Genomic DNA, 24,255 nt, shown 5'->3' with positions numbered 1-24,255 from the left:
AACCAAGATGCAAACTAGTGTTAATATCTCAAGAACAGCTGCAAATTTTCATAAGTTGTAAATTGAAAAAAGTGCTCGTTTCTACAACATCCAAGTATGCAGATGCGATTAACCCTTTAATTCAAGTGTTTTCCCCTAAGGACATAACATGGCCCCAATAACAAGAGTAGCACTGCAGTATAGCAGTAAGGGCTCCTTCAGATGAGAGTATCATACGAATATGTGCTGTCTAATTTAAAAGCTTATACTCGCCTCCTGTGCTGGCACCGTTCCCGCGGTGTCGATACTCGCTCTCTCCAGGCCTCCTGTCCTAGCGCCATTCCCGCGGTGTTGGTACTCACACTCTCCAGGCCTCCCGTGCTGACACCGTTCCCACGGTGTCGGTACTCGCTCTCTCCAGGCCTCCTGTGCTAGCGCCATTCCCGCGGTGTTGCTACTCACACTCTCCAGGCCTCCCATGCTGACACCGTTCCCACGGTGTCGGTACTCGCTCTCTCCAGGCCTCCTGTGCTAGCGCCATTCCCGCGGTGTTGGTACTCACACTCTCCAGGCCTCCCGTGCCGGCACCGTTCCCGCTGTGTTGGTACTCACTCTCTCCAGGCCTCCTGTGCTGGTGCCGTTCCCACAGTGTCGGTACTCGCTCTCTCCAGGCCTCCTGTGCTGGCGCCGTTCCCGCGGTGTCAGTACTCGCTCTCTCCAGGCCTCCTGTGCCGGCACCGTTCCCGCGGTGTTGGTACTCGCTCTCTCCAGGCCTCCTGTGCCGGCACCGTTCCTGTGGTGTCAGTACTGTCTCTCTCCAGGCCTCCTGTTCCGGCACCGTTCCCGCGGTGTTGGTACTCGCTCTCTCCAGGCCTCCTGTGTTGGCACCGTTCCCGCAGTGTCGGTACTCGCTTTTTCCAGGCCTCCTGTTCCGGCACCGTTCCCGCGGTGTTGGTACTCGCTCTCTCCAGGCCTCCTGTGTCGGCACCGTTCCCGCAGTGTCGGTACTCGCTTTTTCCAGGCCTCCTGTTCCGGCACCGTTCCCGCGGTGTTGGTACTCGCTCTCTCCAAGCCTCCTGTGCTGGCACCGTTCCCGCAGTGTCGGTACTCGCTCTCTCCAGGCCTCCTGTGCCGGCACCGTTCCCGCGGTGTTGGTACTCGCTCTCTCCAGGCCTCCTGTGCCGGCACCGTTCCTGCGGTGTCAGTACTCTCTCTCTCCAGGCCTCCTGTTCCGGCACCGTTCCCGCGGTGTTGGTACTCGCTCTCTCCAAGCCTCCTGTTCCGGCACCGTTCCCGCGGTGTCGGTTCTCGCTCACTCCAGGCCTCCCGTGCTGTTGCTGTGACACGTGATCCTGTCACCCAATCAGCGTTGACGTCACTGTCCTCGCCTCCTGTCGAACGGAACATGAAGAGGAAGTGAGAGCAGCCGCAGCCCGGACTTCCTTTTCATGTTCGATTTGTCCGAAGGCGGAGACAGTGACGCCAGCGCTGATTGGGCATCGGGGTCACATGTCACAACAACTGCACGGGAGCCCTGGGAAGGCAAGTGCTGACACCGCAGGAAAGGCGCTGGCACAAGAGGTGGGCATTAGCTTTATTATTTTATTGGGGCCAAGCGTGGGGTATGAGGGGGCTTGTCCTAGTTATGGACAACTCCTTTATCCAAGGAATCTGTATTTCATCATGTACATTTTAAAGGGAATCTGTCATCCCCAAAATGTTAATTCAGCTACTTATCCCCTATAGAATATAGGATAGTGTTCTAGTTTCAGATAAATTCACTTTTAATCGATATGCAAATGTGGACGCTTCGGTGCCCCCTTGTCTCGGTGCACTGTTATACCCTCCGATCTGCATATCCAGCGCTGTTCCTGATCTTCCGTGACGGTCCTGGCTTCTCACAGTGAGCGCTCCCTGGTCTCATATCCCTGTTCCTGCTCGTGTACTCTGACTCTGGAGGAGCCCAGCAGTGCCATCACAAGATCGGCTCGGACATACCCTGATCTCCTGCTCCTCTCTGGAGCCACTGGCTCGCTGTAGTGTGAACATGGACTAATATAGGCAATACTGTAAGAATTTGATTAAATGTAAACTATTTTAAGTTTGGCTTTTGGGCCATGTAAAGAATTGTAAGGTTACAGAAAAGGGAGCAATCAGCTGTTAGCAAGTTCTGTGGCTACCGGTGGTCCACAGAACTGTATAGCTAGCTCCTGGCTTAAGTACAGCTGTCAGGTTTTTGACCCATCTGAACAAGCCCTGTATTCTTTTTGGATACCTTACAATGGTTATACGCCTTAGGGCTCATTCACAGATCCATGTTTAAACACGTAAAAAAAAAATGGTACCGATGTGATCAGTGGTTTGGACAAGTGCAAAGCTTCTCCTATACTTTGCAGTGTTATACCCTCTAAAAAATCACTTTCAATCATTCATTAAAAAAAAGTATATTTAAAATATAGCAGCAGAGGTTGGCACCCTATTGATAAGATGCAAATGGCGACCCCCCTCCACGTCGACTGACCCTAACTGGTCGGGTTGAACCCTATCCAGTATGATGAAATTAGATCAGACCCAACCAGATCCCAAAGGGACTTCAAGTACTATTATCAGCCAACCAGGGTAAAGAGGGGCTGAGTAGTTCATACCCATTAATACAAGTCATCTGTTGTGTGTGGTTTTATGGGGCAAACAAAAATATAAAAAACAAATCTATATATAATTGTCTAAGGGTTTTTCTGTCTGTCTGTCCTGGAAATCCCGCGTCTCTGATTGGTCGAGGCCGCCTGGGCCTCGTCCAATCAGCGATGGGCACAGTATCGACGTAGATGTCATAATGGAAATCCCGCGTCTCTGATTGGTTGAGGCCGCCAGGCCTCGACCAATCAGCGACGGGCACAGTATCAACGTAGATGTCATAATGGTTGCCATGGCGACGATGATGTCATAAAGGTTGCCTCGACCAATCAGCGACGGGCACAGTCTGCCGCGAATTCTGGAATCATCATTGTCCATATACTACGGGGACATGCATATTCTAGAATACCCGATGCGTTAGAATCGGGCCACAATCTATGTCCTGGAAATCCCGCGTCTCTGATTGGTCGAGGCCGCCTGGGCCTCGACCAATCAGCGACGGGCACAGTATCGACATAGATGTCATAATGGTTGCCATGGCGACGATGTCATAAAGGTTGCCTTGACCAATCAGCGACGGGCACAGTATCGACGTAGAAATCCCGCGTCTCTGATTGGTCAAGGTTGCCAGGCCTCGACCAATCAGCGACGGGCACAGTATCGACAAAGATGTCATAATGGTTGCCATGGCAGCGATGATGTCATAAAGGTTGCCTCGACCAATCAGTGACGGGCACAGTCTGACGCGAATTCTGGAATCATCATTGTCCATATACTACGGGGACATGCATATTCTAGAATACCCGATGCGTTAGAATCGGGCCACAATCATCATCATCTCGCGAGACCGCAATGCACTCTTGGGACCGGAGCGGGCGAGGAGCATCGCTTGGATCCGGGTGCTCCGGAAGGTGAGTATATCACTATTTTTTATTTTATTTCTTTTTTTAACAGGGATATGATGCCCACATTGCTATATGCTGCGTGGGCTGGGCAATATACTACATGGGCTGTGCTATATACTACATGGCTGTGCTATATACGTGGCTGGGCAATATGCTACGTGGCTGGGCAATATACTAAATGGGCTGTGCTATATACGTGGCTGGGCAATATACTACATGGGCTGTGCTATATACTACGTGGCTGGGCAATATACTACATGGGCTGTGCTGTATACGTGCCTGGGCAATATACTACATGGGCTGTGCTATATACTACTTGGCTGGGCAATATACTACATGGGCTGTGCTATATACTACGTGGCTGGGCAATATACTATGTGGCTGTGCTATATAAAATGTGGGCTGCGCAATATACTACATGGGCTGTGCGATATACTACGTGGGCTGTGCAATCTACAACGTGGGCTGCGCAATGTACTGCGTGGGCTGCGCAATGTACAACATGGGCTGCGCAATGTACTGCGTGGGCTGCGCAATGTACTGCGTGGGCTGCGCAATGTACTGCGTGGGCTGCGCAATGTACTGCGTGGGCTGCGCAATATACTATGCATACATATTCTAGAATGCCCGATGCGTTAGAATCGGGCCACCATCTAGTGCATATAATAAACCCCTAGATGAAACGTGGTTGTAACTTCCAACTATCCAAAGTCAAAACAACAGATGAATTTTCTATTCCTAGGAATAAAAGGAAAAATGGAAAAAGTAGTAAAACTAACTTTCCTGGCTTGTCTCTATGGTAAATGCCCTATCTGGCTGTGGAGGTTGGCACCTAGAAAAAGCGCAAATGGTACCCCCGCTCATCATCGGTTGATCCTATTAGGTCCTATTAGTCGCTACTCTAAACCAAAGATGTTAAAGATAACAAAAGGCTAGATATTTCCCTAAAGTTCTGAAACTATAAATAGGGTTAAGAAAAGGGACAATGCAAACTGCAGGGTATGTCATGTCATGAATTAACAATTGCCTATACCTGCCTGCAATTTGCAGGGCTAAACGCATAGAAACAGACTACACCACAGGGCAAATTAAGGAAATATACGTATTTGCATCTTATACTATGTCTTAGCCTCGACGCGTTTCACCTCCGTCATCAGGTTCATCTGGAGGCTCCAGGAAAAGAAGACTGACATCAGATGTACACGATGAGTTGTGGCCTACTTGTAGAGCTGTGTGCATGTAGTCAGTGGGAGTGCTATTATGACTGCCATATATATATTTTTTTGTAGAATGAGAATTTTTGGTGGCGTTTTATACATGTGAGGGCTCAAGATCATATTCAGCAAAGCTAGGTACTTCTAGGGCTATTCTCTGGGCATCAGTCTAAGCAATTGCGAAGATAACAATGAGGATGTAACATCATGCTTGTGGTTTACAGGTTCCCAATAAATCCATATTTCAGTATTGTGCTTGTTTTTTATGTATTGGTATGTAATTATTTAATCTATATTCCTCCCTTTTTTTTAGATACAAATCAAATATCTATAGGATACAAATGTAAAATGATGATTCCGATGTGTCAGGTAGCTGCTTAGCTCTCTTCCCATATAAATAACACTAAAAATGGGCATGTCAAAGGGGAAATGCTTTTGTCTAAACAATCCTTCCAATGACAGCTATCGTATGTCTACTGCCATCTTAAGTATTTGACCGCTATGCTACATACAAGCATACTGCGATGACAGCTTTTATAGTCACCGGCATAGCAAAAAGCATAGGAGGATTCTGAGAAGCTAAAACCTGCTCCTTTTAGGCCGGCGTCACACTCAGCGTAAGACAATATGGTCCGTTTTTTACGGCCGTAATATGGCCGTAATACGGAGAAATGTTCCCAAAATAGTGATCCGTAGTCAGGGTGTGTCAGCGTATTTTGCACATGGCATCCTCCGTATGTAATCCGTATGGCATCCGTACTGCGAGATTTTCTCGCAGGCTTGCAAAACCGACATCTAATGGATTTATGTGCTCAAATGTTCGGGAAAACATATATACAGTATATATATATATATGTCATTGAGACACATATATATATATTCTGTATTTATATTTAATTCAGCGCGATATCTGTGAAAAGCCGGTAATTCAATTGCCGGCTTTTGCTCTCTCCTTCACAAACCCGACATGATATGAGACATGGTTTACATACAGTAAACCATCTCATATCCCCTTTTTTTTTTTTGCATATTCCACACTACTAATGTTGGTAGTGTGTATGTGCAAAATTTGGGCGCTGTAGCTGCGAAAATAAAGGGTTAAATGGCGGAAAAAATTGGCGTGGGCTCCCGCGCAATTTTCTCCGCCAGAGTGGTAAAGCCAGTGACTGACGGCAGATATTAATAGCCTAGAGAGGGTCCATGATTATTGCCCCCCCCCCTGGCTACAAACATCTGCCCCCAGCCACCCCAGAAAGGGCACATCAGGAAGATGCGCCTATTCTGGCACTTGGCCACTCTCTTCCCACTCCCGTGTAGCGGTGGGATATGGGGTAATGAAGGGTTAATGTCACCTTGCTATTGTAAAGTGACATTAAGCCAGATTAATAATGGAGAGGCGTCAATTATGTCACCTATTCATTATTAATCCAATTGTATGAAAGGGTTAAAAAACACACACACGTTATTAAAAAGTATTTTACTGAAATAAACACACAGGTTGTTTTAATATTTTATTGCTCTCTCAATCCATTTGAAAACCCTCGCTTGGCAAAATAATAAACGCACAAGATACATACCCTCAGATGAACCATCATATCCCACGAGGTAATCCATCTGAAGGGGTTAACTCATTTTACAGGCAGGAGCTGCGCTAAAGCACTCGCTCGTGCCTGTAATCCCCGGGTAATGAAAGGAAATCTGAGTGATCTGTACTTACATTGAGTCGCGGTGAGGCGCCCTCTGGTGGATGAACTCATATGAACTCGAGCGTGGGAACTTTTCCAAGGCTGCAGTTCATGAGAACATCCACCAGAGGGCGCCTCACCGCAACTCAATGTAAGTACAGATCACTCTGATTTCCTTCATTCCCCGGGGATTACAGACATGAGGGAGTGCTTTAGCACAGCTCCTGCCTGTAAAATAATTAACCCCTTCAGATGGATTACCTCGTTGGACGTGACAGTTCACCAGAGGGTATGTATCTTGTGCGTTTATTATTTTGCCAAGTGAGGGTTTTCAAATGGATTGAGAGAACAATAAAATACTAAAACAACCGGTGTGTTTATTTCATTAAAATAATTTTTAATAATGTGTGTGTGTGTTTTTTAACCCTTTCAAACAATTGGATTAATAATGGATAGGTGTCATAATTGACGCCTCTCCATTATTAATCTGGCTTAATGTCACCTTACAATAGCAAGGTGACATTAACCCTTCATTACCCCATATGCCACCGCTACACGGGAGTGGGAAGAGAGTGGCCAAGTGCCAGAATAGGCGCATCTTCCAGATGTGCCTTTTCTGGGGTGGCTGGGGGCAGATGTTTTTAGCCACGGGGGGGCCAATAACCATGGACCCTCTCCTGGCTATTAATATCTGCCGTCAGTCACTGGCTTTACCACTCTGGCGGAGAAAATTGCGCGGGAGCCCACGCCAATTTTTTCCGCCATTTAACCCTTTATTTTAGCAGCTACAGCGCCCAAATTTTGCACATACACACTACTAACATTAGTAGTGTGGAATATGCAAAAAAAAAGGGGATATGAGATGGTTTACTGTATGTAAACCATGTCTCATATCATGTCGGGTTTAGGCAGGAGAAATGAAAAGCCGGCAATTGAATTACCGACTTTTCACTAACACCGCTGCGTATTTCTCGCAAGTCACACTGCTGGTCCGTGTGGAATCCGTATTTTTCTCGCCCCCATAGACTTTCATTGGCGTATTATTTGCGCAATACGCTGACAAACGCAGCATGCTGCGATTTTGTACGGCCGTAGAAAGCCGTATAATACTGAACCGTAATATACGGCTGATAGGAGCAGCCCCATTGAGAATAATTGTGCCGTTTGTTTGGCGAGTTTTACGGACGTATTTTCTGCGCTCTTACGTCCGTAAAACTCGCTAGTGTGACGCCGGCCTTACACTCACAGGGTGGTGAAAACTGGACATCACAGAAATGTAGACGTATGTATGTGCCGTTTAGCTTGAGGGACCAGATAATAAAGCACTGGACAACTAACAATGTGAGGCAGAAGATACTTGTCCACAGTATTAGTAGTGTACAGAGCCGACACAACTCACCATGGAAGTTGGAAACCAAAGCGTGAAATGTATGTGAAAAACCTTGAAACTCAGCATGAAAAAATCCTCAAAGTGCATGAAATGAATATGAAAATTTCTGTCCATGTGGCGACCACATGGCAGTGTATGAAATCTGTACATAGACGCAAAGTAGCTGTCTGTTCTCACATGACTGCCCTGTGTGAACACATGAGGAAAATAAGAAAGATTACAAGACAATGGATGAACTTTACCTCGCATTAAGTGTTTGGGTTTGGCAGTAGAATATCAGTCTGATTTTGGCTTTAATCAGTGGGATCACTAGCTAAAGTTTGGGAAGATAAAGCAAAACTTTGAAATTTATTTACCCACCAGGAGTGGGGGTTGAGTCGTCTGTGTTGTATGCCTAAAGTCTCAGGAATCCTTGGTGGCAGGAAGATAAAGCAAAACTTTGAAATTTATTTACCCACCAGGAGTGGGGGTTGAGTTGTCTGTGTTGTATGCCTAAAGTCTCAGGAATCCTTGGTGGCACTTTTCTCTTCCATGTTGTGTGTGTATGGCTACGTTCACATTTGCATTGTGCGGTGCAGCGTCGGCGACACAACGCAAATGTAAACGCATGCACAACGCAGTGTTTTGTGACGCATGCGTCCACTTTTGCATGGTTTTTGGCGCAGAAAAAACTGCATCATGCAGCGTCCTCTGCGCCCTGACGCATGCACCACAGTGACGCATGCGTCACAAAACGCAAGTGCAACGCATGTGCAGCGCCCCCACTGCCGCAGGGCCGAGGGGTACCCGGGACCGGGCCTCTGAGTCTCTGGTCTGGGGTTGTCACGGTGGCTAGACCCGGTCCGTGACCCTGCTGAGGGACGCCCAAATAATAGATAATAGGTGTGGGTGGTGGTGGTAGCGCGGTGTAGTGCCGGTCGCAGTTAATAACGAGGACACCAGGTTGCAGTCTCTTTACCTCTTTACTGAAGGTCTCAAAGTCCTCAATCCGGAATACGGTTAACCAGGCTGCGCAAGTCCGGCCGGTCCGATGGCACCTCTAGAGTTCCCTTTGCAGGTGGAAATCTGTGCCTTCCTACTAGCGCTATGTGTTGTGGTCCTCCCCTGCTGAGCTTACGGGATAGTCCCCACAACTGTTGTGTCTGTTTCTTGTGTTCCCTCACAACTCGATTAGATGATCTTCTGCTAATCCTCCGTCCCTCCCTGGTGTTATGGTTGGGACGCACCCGTATGACGGGTAGGCTCGGAGCTCTTCCGGGACCCTAGAGTCGCCCCTCTCCAAAGGTTGCCCCCTATGTCTGCGTAGGTGATTTAGGTGAGACAGCCCACCTGTGACTGACTGTCCTGCCGTTGGTTTGAAGTATGGCTTAGAGCTCTGTACCTCCTCGGCGTTCCGGCCACCGGTTGTTTGCACCTCAGTAGGATGTTGCCTCGATCTTACAGCGCGACTCCTACTGGTATTCTCCTTCTTGCTTTGATCTCGTTTCTCACTCAGCACAATAAATCTCGCTTCTTGTCCTTTCTTAGGGCACCGCCGCTATGAAGTGCAGGCGCGGTCCCGTAGCTTTCTCTCTGTTTACCAGGCCTCTGTCAGGATCCCACCCCTGACAGGGACCCTACTGAATCTTCCCCTACAACACCCTCTGCCACAAGGTGTTGCCTGGTTCCAACCCAGTCAGCGTTCTCTCTAACTTCCTGCCTAACCCCCAGTTTTACCAGACTGTGAGGAGTGGCCTAATGAATAGTACCCTTAGCTCCCCCTGGAGGCCAGACTGTGAAATGTATTGGTGTCTGTGATACCTGGTCAGATGAACTCCTTCAGTGCCATCAGACGTACCATAGCCCCCCTTAGCGGCGGAGCCACAGTACTGCAGCGACCAGGACTCTGGGGCGCTGCATTCCCCCCCGGTTAAATCCAGTACTCCTGGACTGGGAAGAAAACAACAATACATGTCAGCAAAAAAGACATACAATTTTGAAAATGCAAGTACAAGTCAACTTTTTAACAGAGCTTCCCTTTATGGGAGGTGAGGACACTTGAACGTTACAAACATGGTTAAATACCTTTTAAATAACTTTACTATAAATAACTTTTCTTACCCAACCGGGTATTCTACTAAGTGCAAAATTTTGAACAATAATTTAACATTACCTTTAAGGACGTACTCGCTAAATCCACTAAAGACCTTCTTATATCACATATAAGGCTAATTAACTTTTATGCATACTCCTTCTTTAAATCTGCAGGACCGCCTGTCCTAACCGCTCCAGACCTACTGCCTCTCCTTTCTGTTACAGGACCGCTCCTTTCCGCCTGAGCCTACTGTCCTTCCACTACTATACACAGTATAGAACATACTTTTCTTTCAGTTCAAGATCACTGAGCCATCTCTCTATGGCTCCTAAGAGGACTCACTACTAACCCCTACGGGTTCACTTCCTGTCCTCATTCCTCTATTAACATTATTGAACATTTCTTACAGTCAACTAATTGGTTACATTTAACTTTCACATATCAACATCATCAATACTTTCTTTTCAGGACATTATTGCCATTCAACCATCTTAAGGCAACACTGTTCATAAGTGCAGGATGCGAACATCCCCTTTAAGAGGGGACCAAGTCTCTATGAGGTAGTGCAACTTTTCAAGCTGCAAGTCCGTATGCAGCAGGGACTCCAGTGCAGGTTCCAAGAACCATATCTTCGCAAAGAGTCCGTCTTTTATATAAAACCAGTAGAGAGCACCTTTAAGAAGGTGCAAACTATATATAAGAAGTTTGTATCATGCATTGTTCATGATTCAGCAGTTCTGGATAACTTGTGCAAATGTAGAAAACAAAACAAAAAGGAATAGGGATCCCGGGTCAACAAAGGGATCCCTTTAAGAGTTAACCCTCGCCGGGATGCCCTCCTTGCTTGTGGGCGAGCGCGACCCAGAGGCACGCGGTGGACCCGGACCTCCTGAGGTTCCGCGGGGACGGACTCCGGCACCTTCCCTGCAGAAGGCTCGTCCTCCGGTGCTCCGGCAGCAGCCTGGAGGGCGACGCACCGCTGGACGCCTCGAGCTATCCAGCCAGCTTCGCCAGCTTCCCTCCTCCACCGGGTGTAGGTCACTGCATCGCCAGGCTCCAGATCGGAATCATACCTTCCCCCGCAGGGCTCCACTTCTTCCCGATCCACACGGACCTGCAGTTGCTCCCCGATCTCCTGTATAACTCCCCTTCCTTTCCGGGAGTTAAAGGATATTACTACACCCCAGTGTGACGGTGGAACCTCCTCAACGCTCCTCAGATCGACCTGGGCTGCCGGTTGGGGCCTGTTCCGCCACGCTTTCATCAGGCGCTGCAGGTGCTCCGCCTCCGGCAGGATCCTCAGGCCCTGTGCCTGCAGCTCACACTCCGCCGCGGCCGGGATAAAAGAAGCGGGGGACACCGGAGACAGGCGGACCTCCGTGGGTTGGCCCAGCCGAGCGATTACACGGGCATCGGCTTCCAGGCGGTAGGCTACCTGCCAGGCCTCGGCTGCAGCCCCACACTCCTCGGACATCGGCCATGGGGGTTGGCCTATAGGTAGCTCCGCAAGGGTCAGTTCCCGCAACGATGGCGTGTCCGGGGCTGTGTCGGGTTGTGCAACCTCGTGCCGAGCTGGGTCATTCGCACGCGGTGCTTCCGGCGTCGCCATTTTCGCTTCTTCTCTGGTGTCCTCTTCCCGCGGTCTCTTTCGTGGGCGGCCCCGTCTCCATGGTCTCCATCCTCCAAAGAGAATGAGGAGGCGGACCTCGGCTGCTGACGGACACGTCCTCAGGACACAGAAATATTTAGACTGGGCGGCCATTGTCCTTCGCGCTTTCCAGCTTGTCTACGCCCACTCCACGCCCCTCTTCTTCTCCTGCGCTCTCCTCAGCGCTGTAATGGCGGCGGATTTTGGCAGCAAGTGGCACAGCACAGTCTTTGCAATAAAGTACAGTCCAAGCACAGTAAATCACAGTTCCAAGGCACACATGACCCGATTTTTCAGGCTTAAGTAGATCCTGTTCATGACGCCAAGTTTTGCAGCGCCCCCACTGCCGCAGGGCCGAGGGGTACCCGGTACCGGGCCTCTGAGTCTCTGGTCTGGGGTTGTCACGGTGGCTAGACCCGGTCCGTGACCCTGCTGAGGGGCGCCCAAATAATAGATAATAGGTGTGGGTGGTGGTGGTAGCGCGGTGTAGTGCCGGTCGCAGTTAATAACGAGGACACCAGGTTGCAGTCTCTTTACCTCTTTACTGAAGGTCTCAAAGTCCTCAATCCGGAATACGGTTAACCAGGCTGCGCAAGTCCGGCCGGTCCGATGGCACCTCCAGAGTTCCCTTTGCAGGTGGAAATCTGTGCCTTCCTACTAGCGATATGTGTTGTGGTCCTCCCCTGCTGAGCTTACGGGATAGTCCCCACAACTGTTGTGTCTGTTTCTCGTGTTCCCTCACAACTCGATTAGATGATCTTCTGCTAATCCTCCGTCCCTCCCTGGTGTTATGGTTGGGACGCACCCGTATGACGGGTAGGCTCGGAGCTCTTCCGGGACACTAGAGTCGCCCCTCTCCAAAGGTTGCCCCCTATGTCTGCGTAGGTGATTTAGGTGAGACAGCCCGCCTGTGACTGACTGTCCTGCCGTTGGTTTGAAGTATGGCTTAGAGCTCTGTACCTCCTCGGCGTTCCGGCCGCCGGTTGTTTGCACCTCAGTAGGATGTTGCCTCGATCTTACAGCACGACTCCTACTGGTATTCTCCTTCTTGCTTTGATCTCGTTTCTCACTCAGCACAATAAATCTCGCTTCTTGTCCTTTCTTAGGGCACCGCCGCTATGAAGTGCAGGCGCGGTCCCGTAGCTTTCTCTCTGTTTGCCAGGCCTCTGTCAGGATCCCACCCCTGACAGGGACTCTACCGAATCTTCCCCTACAACACCCTCTGCCACAAGGTGTTGCCTGGTTCCAACCCAGTCAGCGTTCTCTCTAACTTCCTGCCTAACCCCCAGTTTTACCAGACTGTGAGGAGTGGCCTAATGAATAGTACCCTTAGCTCCCCCTGGAGGCCAGACTGTGAAATGTATTGGTGTCTGTGATACCTGGTCAGATGAACTCCTTCAGTGCCATCAGACGTACCATAGCCCCCCTTAGCGGCGGAGCCACAGTACTGCAGCGACCAGGACTCTGGGGCGCTGCACATGTCCATGCGCCCCCCATGTTAAATATAGGGGCGCATGACGCATGCGTCGCCGCGGCTGCGCCCAACGCAACGCAAATGTGAACGTAGCCTATATGGTATCAACTGTTTTGACTGTGTACACATGTACTCAAAATTGTTGGTACCCCTCGTTTAATGACCCACAATTGTCACAGAAAGAAATTGAATATGACAAAAGTAATAAATAAAAAATCTATGAAAATGAACAAATGAAAGTCAGACATTGCTTTTCAACCATGCTTCCACAGAATAAAAAAAAACCTCATGAAATAGGCCTGGACAGAAATGTTGATACCCCTAACTTAATATTTTGTTGCACAACCTTTTGAGGCTAGCACTGCAATCAAACGATTCCTGTAACTGTCAATGAGACTTCTGCACCTCTCGACAGGTATTTTGTCCCACTCCTCAAGAAGCAAACTGCTCCAGTTGTCTCATGTTTGAAGGTTGCTTTTTCCAGCTCTTTCCAAAGATGCTCAATAGGATTTAGATCAAGGCTCATAGAAGGCCACTTCAGAATAGTCCAATGTTTTCCTCTTAGCCATTATTGGGTGTTTTTAGCTGTGTGTTTTGGGTCATTATCCTGTTGCAAGACCCATAACCTGCGACTGAGACCAAGTTTTCTGACACAGGGCAGCACATTTCTCTCTAGAATCCCTTGATAATCTTGAGATTTCATTGTGCCCTGCACAGATTCTAGACACCCTGTGCAAGATGCAGTAAAGCAGCCCCAGAAAATAACAGAGCCTCCTCCATGTTTCTCAGTAGGGACAGTGATCTTTTCTTGATATGCTTAATTTTTCTGTCTGTGAACATAGAGCTGATGTGCCTTGCCAAAAATTTGCATTTTTGTCTCATTTGTCCATAGGACATTCTCCCAGAAGCTTTGTGGCTTGTCAACATGTAGTTGGCAAATTCCAGTCTGTTTTTTTTATGATTTTTTTTAAACAATTGTGTCCTCCTTGGTCGTCTCCCATGAAGTCCACTTTGGCTCAGACAACGACGGATGATGCGATCTGACACTGATGTTCCTTGAGCTTGAAGTTCACCTATAATCTATTTAGAAGTTTTTCTGGACTCTTTTGTTACCATTTGTATTATCCTCTTTGATTTGTCATCAATTTTCCTCCTGTAGCCATGTCCAGGGAGGCTGGCTACAGTCCTATGGATCTTAAATTTCTGAATAATATGTGCAACTTGTCACGGCCTCGGATACTTACCTGCCTTCTCCCATCCCTCGGTGCTCCAGCGACTCGGTCCCTCGCCTCTCCTCTGGATCCTGGCGTGTCATCCCCTCGCGCATGCGCGGTCGTGTCACTGGGTTCCCTGGGAGGTCGCGACCTGGTGGCTCCTCCCCAACATGGCGGCGTCCATCGGCTATTTCTTCCCGGCATCTTCTTAGGTAAGACACCTGTGCTTCTTAGGGTATACGTTGTGTTTCTTAACAGCACCTTCCTTATCCTCAGGCTCCTTTTTGTCTCTGCCCTTCCAGCCCTGAATCTCTGCCGTGCCTGCCCTGAGTCTCTGCCGTGCCTGCCTAGTGTCTCTGCCTTTCCAGTCCTGTGTCTCTGCCATTCCTGCCCTGTGTCTCTGCCGTGCCAGCCCAGAGTCTCTGCCGTGCCAGCCCAGAGTCTCTGCCATTCCAGTCCTGTGTCTCTGCCATTCCTGCCCTGTGACTCTGCAGTGTCTGCCCTGTGCCTCTGCCAAGCCAGCCTTGTGCCTCTGCCGCACTTGCCCTGTGTCTCAGCCATACCAGTCCCGTGTCTCTGTTGAGCCTGTCCTGTGTCTCTGCAGTACCACTCCCGTGTCTCAACCATACCAGTCTGGCATCAAGTCTTGTCTCCCAATTCTCCCTGCATCTGTCCGTTTTCTTCAGTCCTCAGTCTCTTTTCCTCTCCTCCTTGTAGTCGCCCCTTTGGCTCTAGCAGTTGTGTCTCCATCCCCCTTGGGCCTGCTCCTAATGCTCCCTGTATAGGGGGTGGTTCCATCTGGTCCACTCGCCCTCGGGGGCTCTAGAGCCACAACCCAAAGGGTCCATTCTCGGATTCTTATTCTGAATCCTAATACCATACCTCCCAACTTTTGAAGATGGGAAAGAGCGACAAAGGTTGCGGCACGCAACGCGGCAAATTTTAGACCATGCCTCTGACCACACCCATTCATTATTAGTCACACCCATATCCACGTCCCAACCACACCCATTTAGCACTGCTGATCACACTGTTTCATATACAATAATTATAATCAAAAAAAATATGGCCACACAGTGCTCCATACTGTATAATGGCCACACATAATGCTCCATACTGTATAATGACCGCACATGATGCTCCATACTGTATAATGACCGCACATGATGCTCCATACTGTATAATGACCACACATGATGCTCCATACTGTATAATGACCACACATGATGCTCCATACTGTATACTGGCTGCACATGATGCTCCATACTGTATAATGACCGCACATGATGCTCCATACTGTATAATGACCGCACATGATGCTCTATACAGTATAATGGCCACACATGATGCTCCATACTGTTGTAATAATTATAGGGGATAACTCAGGAGACTCTTTGCGTGGAATAAGACAACTACAGGACACAGTTTTATAAGTGGTAAAGTCTATATTATCACACGGTGATTCAAACAGGTGCAGCGAGAAACTCAAGTCCACAACACTTGGTGCAAATAATAAACGCAGCTGAGCAGTCTATAGGAAACTTCAGAGGAAAATGAAATCAAGCAGAAAGTCTATGAAGCACAGTTATTCTTGAGGATACTTGACACAAATAAATCCTTGTCTTACTCCAGACACAGATAGATATGCTTATAAGGCAGTTCAAATCATATCCTAGCTCAACCAGGGAGGCCTGGTTAATAGTCTCAGGTTATTGCAAAGCAGCAACAGCTTACATGTCCAGCAAATGCAGATGGAAGTAAACATGAGCAGCAGATGAAGGAGGATTACTGGAAACTTGTGTATACAGCAGGAACTCAGAGCAGAGTAGCAGGATCACCACACAGGTTCACAGGAGCAGGTGTATAGCCAGGGAGTAATCAGAGGTCAGGAGCTGGATGCAAGGCAGAATACTCTAGCACAGACTGAAGGCTGGGGCGGAGTTTTATAGCAGGAACACACAGTGCACATGAGACCAAAGACGCCATCTTGGAAAAGGGCAGTAATGCACAAAAGGTAAAAAATGTTCAGAGTCCTGACATTACTCCCTCCTTAGAAGCGGCCTCAGGACGATCCTGGACCTGGTTTCTCAGGGAATCTCTGATGAAAACGAGAAATCTTCTGTTGGGCATTGATGTTTTCCACAGGTTCCCAAGAGTCTTCCTCAGGGGGATATCCCTGCCATCTTATCAGATATTGGAGCCGATTCCTGCGAATCCTGGAATCAATAATTTCCTCCACCACAAATTGTTCTTGCCCATCAATCACCACAGGCTGCGGAGGTGGCACAACACGTCCCTGGAAGGTATTAGGAGATACAGGCTTTAGTAAAGATATATGAAAAACTGGGTGTACCTTCATTGTCCTAGGCAGCTTCAGCCAGCAGGCCACAGAGCTCACAATACCGTTGATCTTGAAAGGGCCAATGAGTTTCTGTCCAAGTTTTTGTGAAGGAACGTTTAACTTCAGATTCTTAGTTGCTAACCACACGGAATCTCCTACCTTGAACATGGGTGCAGGTTTACGGAATCTATCAGCCGATCTCTTATAACGTTCTTGAGCTGTGGTCAGGGATTCCTTCAGAACCTCCAGATTTTGTCTCATCGCAGTCAGCCTTTCCTCCACTGCCGGAACCGGAGAATTAATTGGAGACCTAGGTAAAATACACGGATGATAACCCAGATTGGCAAAGAAAGGTGTAAATTTAGTGGAGGCGCTCTGAGAATTATTATATGAAAATTCGGCTAACGGCAACAACTCCAACCAATCATCCTGGAGATGGCTGACATAGCATCTTAGATATTTTTCCAGCGTCTGGTTGGTACGCTCAGTCTGACCATTTATCTGGGGATGGTAAGCGGAAGAGAGACAGACATTAATATTGAGTGCAGAGCAAAACCCCTTCCAGAATCTTGAAGTGAACTGTACTCCACGGTCAGAGATGATCTCATCCGGAACACCATGCAACCGAAAGACATTCTGTATATCCAAGTTCACTGTATCTTTAGCTGAGGGGAGTCCAGCACATGGAACAAAATGAGCAGCTTTAGTCAGGCGATCAACTACCACCATGATTGTATTCATGCCCCCCAATGTAGGCAGCTCCACAATAAAGTCCATTGATATAGACCCCCAAGGGTGGGACGGAACAGGTAATGGTTGTAGAAGACCCGTAGGTGCCACATGAGGAGTCTTGTAATGGGCACATACCTCGCAAGAGAGAACATAGTCCTTGGTATCCTTCAGGCAAGTTGGCCACCAGAAGAATCGGCTCAGGAACTTTTGTGTCTTCTGTACCCCCCTGTGACCAGCCAACTTGGAGTCATGTACCAACTTGAGGATCTGCAGACGGACGACCTCAGGGACGTAGATACGTCGATCTCTGAACCACATGCCGCACTTAAAGACAAGATTAATATCCACAGGTGGGTTGGCCAGAAATACATCACCTTCATAGGCCTCCCTGCACTCCTTCCACAAGTCCTGATCGTGGATAACTCCGATGAAATTGGCATCAGATAGAATGGTCTTGGATGGGGCTCCAGGTACGGAATCCACAGCATGGATTCGGGATAAAGCATCAGCCTTCCCATTACGAGAACCTGGACGGTACGAGATAACAAAGTTAAATTGATTTAAAAATAAGTTCCAACAAGCCTGAGGAGGAGAAAGACATCTAGCGGATCTAAGGAACTCTAGATTGCGATGGTCAGTTAGCACTATGATCTGTTGTGCAGCTCCTTGTAGATGATGCCTCCATTCTTTGAAAGCCGCAATAATAGCCAGCAATTCCTTGTCTCCCACGTCGTAATTCTTCTCTGCTGAGGTTAGTCTATGGGAAAAGAAAGCACAAGGATGTAGCAGACCCTTCTCTCCAGTTCTTTGGGAGAGAATAGCCCCCAAAGCATTATCAGAAGCGTCCACCTCCACAATGAAAGGAAGTGTTGGATCTGGGTGTATCAACAGCGGTGCTGATGTGAAACAGATCTTAAGCTGATCAAAAGCTTCTTGAGCCTGTGATGACCACTTAAAGGGCTTTTCCTTCTTTGTCAAGGAAGTAATGGGACGGACAATATCAGAAAAATTTCGAATGAAGCGTCTGTAGAAATTTGCAAAACCTCCTTAATGTTCTTGGGTACCGGCCAGTCAAGGTTAGCCTGAATCTTACCAGATTCCATGTTCAGCCCCTGGGGAGAGATGATATAACCTAAGAACTGTATCTCAGAACGATGGAACTCGCATTTCTCCGGCTTAATATACAGATGGTTCTCTTTCAGACGTCTTAAAACAGTTTTGACATGTTCTTCATGTTCCTGTAGAGAGTCAGAAAAGATTAGTATATCGTCCAAATAGATCACTACAAACTGGTCCAACAAATCTCTGAAAATGTCATTAGCAAGGTGTTGAAATGTTGCAGGGGCGTTACAAAGCCCGAAGGGCATCACAAGAGATTCAAAGTGGCCATACCGGCATCTGAATGCTGTCTTCCACTCATCCCCTGGACGAATACGCACCAAATTATAAGCTCCACGAAGATCAAGTTTAGAGAACACCTTAGCATGGCAGACTCTTTCCAGTAATTCGGGAATCAGAGGCAAAGGGTAACGGTTTCGTACGGTTACCTTATTGAGTTCTCGATAGTCAACACAGGGTCTCAGGGTCCCATCCTTCTTCTTTACAAAAAAGATAGGTGCCCCTGCTGGTGAGGAAGAAGGACCTATGAAGCCTTTGGCCAGATTTTCATCAATATACTCCTTTAAGGCTTGAAGCTCAGGTGCCACCAAAGGGTATACGTTACCAAATGGAATGGCTGCCCCGGGAAGCAGCTCAATGGGACAGTAATAATGCCTGTGTGGAGGAAGCTGATCTGCATTCTTCTTGTCACAGATGTCAGAGAACTCTTTATAAGCTGGAGGTAAAGAAAATACCTGTACATGTGGTTCCGTAGCCGTGGACTCAGGGACAGCTTCTGTTAACGCTGAGTTGCTCCTTGTTGGAAAGATAATCTCCTTGGTCTCCCAGTTGATAATTGGGTTCTGAGAATGCAACCAAGGAATGCCTAAAATCACAGGAAAATGAGGAGAAGAAATTAGCAAGAAAGAAAGTTGCTCCTGATGATTAGGCTCCAACAAAATTTCAAGGGGTACGGTCTCCTGATCCACAGGCCCAGAGATTAAAGGTGACTCATCCACTGTTTCCATGGTAATTGGAGAGGCTCTTTGCTGAATTTTAATACCATGTTCCTTGGCAAATGCGATATCCATGAAATTGCCACCTGCACCAGAGTCAATCATAGCTGCACTGGGAATCCATTGTCCTGAACACAGGATCTTAATAGGGAGAGAACAGTGAGAGTTCTTTTCCTTCAGCTCCTTGGGGGGTGAAGTCATAGAAAGTGAGTGGAATACAGCGTTTAAAGGCAGGCTACATTCAGAGATGTCAGATTCATCATCACAGTTGCCATACTCCCCTATTGCTGCTAGCACCTTGTTAGGCCGTCTAGGACACTTAGGACAATTGATCAAGAAGTGGTCAGACTGGCCGCAGTAGAAACATAGACTTTCACAAAGGCGATGCTCCCGGCGCTCATTGATCTCATACCTCTGAACGGAATCAATTTGCATGGGCACCTCCTCCACCTCCCGAGAGGTTTTACCTGCAGGCTCTTTGGAAGGAAGGGAAAAGTTAGAAACACGGTTATATGCAGCAAATTTCTCCTGCCTACGCTCAGTAAGGCGAATGTCTATGCGCACACAATGCTGTATAAATGTCTCTAGCTCTTGTGGTGACTCAGGGCGGGCTAGTTCATCTTTTACAATACTAGACAGAAATAAAATTTTAAAAATAGGCAATAGTGTTGAGCATTCCGATACCGCAAGTATCGGGTATCGGCCGATACTTGCGGTATCGGAATTCCGATACCGGGATTCCGATACTTGCCGCGTATCGGATACCGGAATCGGAAGTTCCAAGATTCAAAATGCAGAAATTCAGCCAATGAGAATGATTCCAAGTGTGGGCACATCCTGTTTAACATGGAGGGCATGAAACTACTGGCAAGGCTGTGATTGGCTGCTGAAATGATGTCATGATGCAGTTTAAAAGTCGCTGGCGCCATTTTGCGATCACTCTGCTGTGAATTCAGTTAGTGACAGGACGCTGTTTGCTGACTGAGGGACAGTTTAGAGATAGCGATTTGCTTCTTTGTGCTTTCCAAAGGCTAATTTAGCAACCGCTGTGTTCACCTACTATTCACCTTGCTTTTGCCTTGTAGCGCTGTTTTCACAGCGATCTGCAAGGTCTGTGTGTGTGTGTGTGTGAGTGCAGCCCACTCTCTAGTCTGAGTGCAGCCACATAGGCCATCCATAGCTGGTTGTATTCAGTTCAGGGAGGGTGGTTCATTGCCTCATACTGTTCTTTTTTTTTTTTTTTTCAAGTAGTGTAGTTTGCTGCTAATTTATTCAAAAAAATCCTATTAGTGTCTTTCCACCCGTCTCCAGCTAATTTGTGGAAAAACACTACATAGGATAACGTAGAGGAGGGTTTTTGGGCCTTGCAGCGCCGTTTACGGCTGTCTGCACGGTCTCCGTGTGATTGCAGCTCGCCCTGTAGTCTGTGAGCAGCCATAGCCTGGTTGTCTCCAGCTCAGGGTTGCTCACTGCGTCATACCGCCAAATCAATTTTCATTTTGTTTTAAGTAGTGCAGGCTGCTGCACATTTTTTCAAAAAATTCCTATTAGTGTCTTTCCACCCGTCTCCAGCTAATTTGTGGAAAAACACTACATAGGATAACGTAGAGGAGGGTTTTTGGGCCTTGCAGCGCCGTTTACGGCTGTCTGCACGGTCTCCGTGTGACTGCAGCTCGCCCTGTAGTCTGTGAGCAGCCATAGCCTGGTTGTCTCCAGCTCAGGGTTCTTCACTGCGTCATACCGCCAAATCAATTTTCATTTTGTTTTAAGTAGTGCAGGCTGCTGCACATTTTTTCCAAAAAATCCTATTAGTGTCTTTCCACCCGTCTCCAGCTAACTTGTGGAAAAACACTACATAGGATAACGTAGAGGAGGGTTTTTGGGCCTTGCAGCGCCGTTTACGTCTGTCTGCACGGTCTCCGTGTGACTGCAGCTCTATCCGTTGTCAGTTCAGCCCCAAAAAAAAAAATAAATAATAAAGTTCACCAAACACACCAGTTACACCACTTTACATTTGTGTAGGCCATATTAGCTCATATTAAAGTCTAGTCCACACTTTAGAAAATTAGTGTTTCTTATACCTGTTAGGAGGAGTTGCTCAGGAATAAGCACACAAAGCCGTTAGTACTTTTCTGCTTATCTTTATCAGTCAACCAAGATGAAGAAGGCAGTGAGTAAGGCACGTGGGCGTGGGCACGGAGCAGGGAGGGGACGTGGGGATTCTGTGCCTGCTGCGGGCACCGGTGACTCATCAGCACCCACTTTCACCAGGCAACAGTCATTCATGCGCAGCTTTGTGTCAGAGCGCCGTACACCGCTGCTGCGTGAAGACCAAATTGAAGCCGTTGTCGGATGGATGGCAGCTAATGCATCAACTTCAATTAGTGCCACATCCTCTCAGACACAGAGCACTGGAGAGCAGCCATCTGTCTCTTCACCACCTGCCAAATTGCCCAGGCAGACAGAGAGCCCAGGACAGGAGCCGTCTCTACTTCTGTTCTCTGAATCTCTTGGCTTGGAAACAGGGGGCCAGCCAAGCAGCATTGGAGAAATGGAAGAAGAGGCAGGGTGCAGTGATGCCCAACAGCTTTTTCTCTCTTCCTCTGAAGAGGCGGGTGGGCCAGTGGCTCCGGTCACCACATCGCAGGCCGCATCAGCTGATGATGACACTCAGGTGCCACTTACTGGTGCGTGCTCTGCTGCTGAGACTACCCAGGAGGAGCAGTTGGGGGCAGAGGGTAGTGTAGATGATGAGGTCCTTGACCCATCTTGGCGTGAGGGACAGGAAGGTGGTGGGAGCAGCTCTGAGGAAGAGATTCCCCGTACGGCCCAAAGAGGGAGAGGGAGGGGGAAGACTGCGGATCCTGCAGCCTCTGCTTTGGCACCCGTTAGGAGCATGTCTCTTCCAAAAGCCAAAAAGGGCGCTCCCAAGACTTGCAGTGCCTGGGCCTTTTTTGACACAGTTGCAGATGACATTTGCTATGTCAAATGCAAGGTGTGTCATCACAAAGTAAAAAGAGGTCGAAATGTCAGCAGCCTCAATACCTCCAACATGTGGAAACATGTGCGCACCAGGCACCCGGCGTTGTTAGAAAAACACACTGAAGAGCTAGGCCAACCAACAGCGGCAGCTACCACCTCTTCAGCTCGTGTTGCCTCTTCCTCCAGCTCACACGCAGCTGGTTCGGCTTCCTCCCAGGATCGCCGTGGAAGAACCTCTGGCCCTGTTGTCCAGAGACCCGCTGTAATTCCACCCGCAGCACCACTTTCCCAGTCATCCACACACTCCCAGCCCAGTCTACAGCCATCGGTAGTACAGGCATGGGAGAAAAGGCGGCCTTTCTCGTCAAACCACCCACGAGCACAGGCTCTGACTGCAGGCATTGCCAAACTTCTGTCACTGGAAATGCTGTCATTCAGGCTGGTGGAGACTGACAGCTTCCGTGACTTGATGTCATTGGCAGTCCCACAATACAATGTGCCCAGCCGCTTTTACTTCAGCAGGCAAGCCGTCCCTGCCCTGCACAAGCATGTGGAGGGACACATAAAACACGCGCTACTGAACGACGTCAGTAGCAAGGTCCACCTCACCACCGTTGCGTGGACCAGTCAACATGGACAGGGGCGATACCTTTCCCTCACTGCCCATTGGGTTAATGTCGTTGAGCCGGGTACAGACCGTGCGAGTGGCGCAGGACGTGTCCTGCCCACTCCAAGGATTGCAGGAATCCATTCTGTACGCATTGACTCCTCCTCTTACACCAGTTCCTCAGAATCATCGCTGCAGGAGCCGTCACAGTCCACCTCCACATGGACCCGTGATGAACGTGTACCTGTTACGACCGACATGAGCACAGCCGTGGCCAAACGTCAACAGGCCGTCTTGAAATTAATTTTTTTGGGGAATCGTAGCCACACAGCGCAGGAGCTCTGGAATGCCATCAAGCAGGAGAGCGATGTGTGGTTTGTGCCAGCGAATCTCCAGCCAGGCATGGTAGTGTGTGATAATGGCCGAAATCTGGTGGCAGCTCTGGGCCTTGGCAACCTCACTCACATCCCATGTCTGGGATCAATTTGGTCGTGCAGAGCTTTTTGAGGGACTATCCGGATCTTGATGCACTGCTGCACAAGGTCCGCCTAGAGTGTGCTCACTTGCGGCGTTCCAGCACGGCAAAAGCGCGCATTGCGGCTCTGCAGCGCCGACACCGCCTGCCGGAACATCGCATCATATGTGACCTACCTACCAGGTGGAATTCCACGTTACATATGTTGGAGCGGTTGTGTGAGCAGCAGCAAGCTGTAATGGAGTACCAGCTGCTTCAGGCGCAAAGAAGTCGCACTCAGCGCCGTACAGACTTCACAACCACAGAGTGGGCCACTATGAATGACGTCTGCCAGGTTTTGCGTCCCTTTGATTATTCCACGCGGATGGCGAGTGCAGATGATGCACTAGTCAGCATGACTGTCCCCCTTATCTGCCTGCTTGAAAAATCACTGCAAGCGCTAAGGGATGATGTTGTGGAAGAGGTGGAGGATGAGGATTCACCATTTCCATCATCTTCTGGACAGTCAGCGCCACGTGGTTCCTCACAAACGCGTAGGCAGGGGACAGTTTGTGAGGAGGATGAGGAGGAGTCAATGGAGGAGGAAGACATCCGTCCAGAGGAGGGAGTTACCGAATTGTCCAGTACTCAGTGTGTACAGCGAGGGTGGGGTGATGACAAGCGGGCAGATATCACGCCTCCAGCAGGGGACAGCGTTTCTTGGGCAGTTGGCAGTCTGCAGCACATGGTGGATTACATGCTGCAGTGCCTGAGAAACGACCGCCGCATCGCCCACATTCTCAACATG

Source organism: Ranitomeya variabilis, chromosome 1 (genome assembly GCF_051348905.1).
Source record: "Ranitomeya variabilis isolate aRanVar5 chromosome 1, aRanVar5.hap1, whole genome shotgun sequence".
In the NCBI taxonomy this organism is placed as follows: domain Eukaryota; kingdom Metazoa; phylum Chordata; class Amphibia; order Anura; family Dendrobatidae; genus Ranitomeya; species Ranitomeya variabilis.
The sequence above is the reverse complement of the archived record's forward strand: the minus strand, read 5'-3'. Positions refer to the sequence as shown.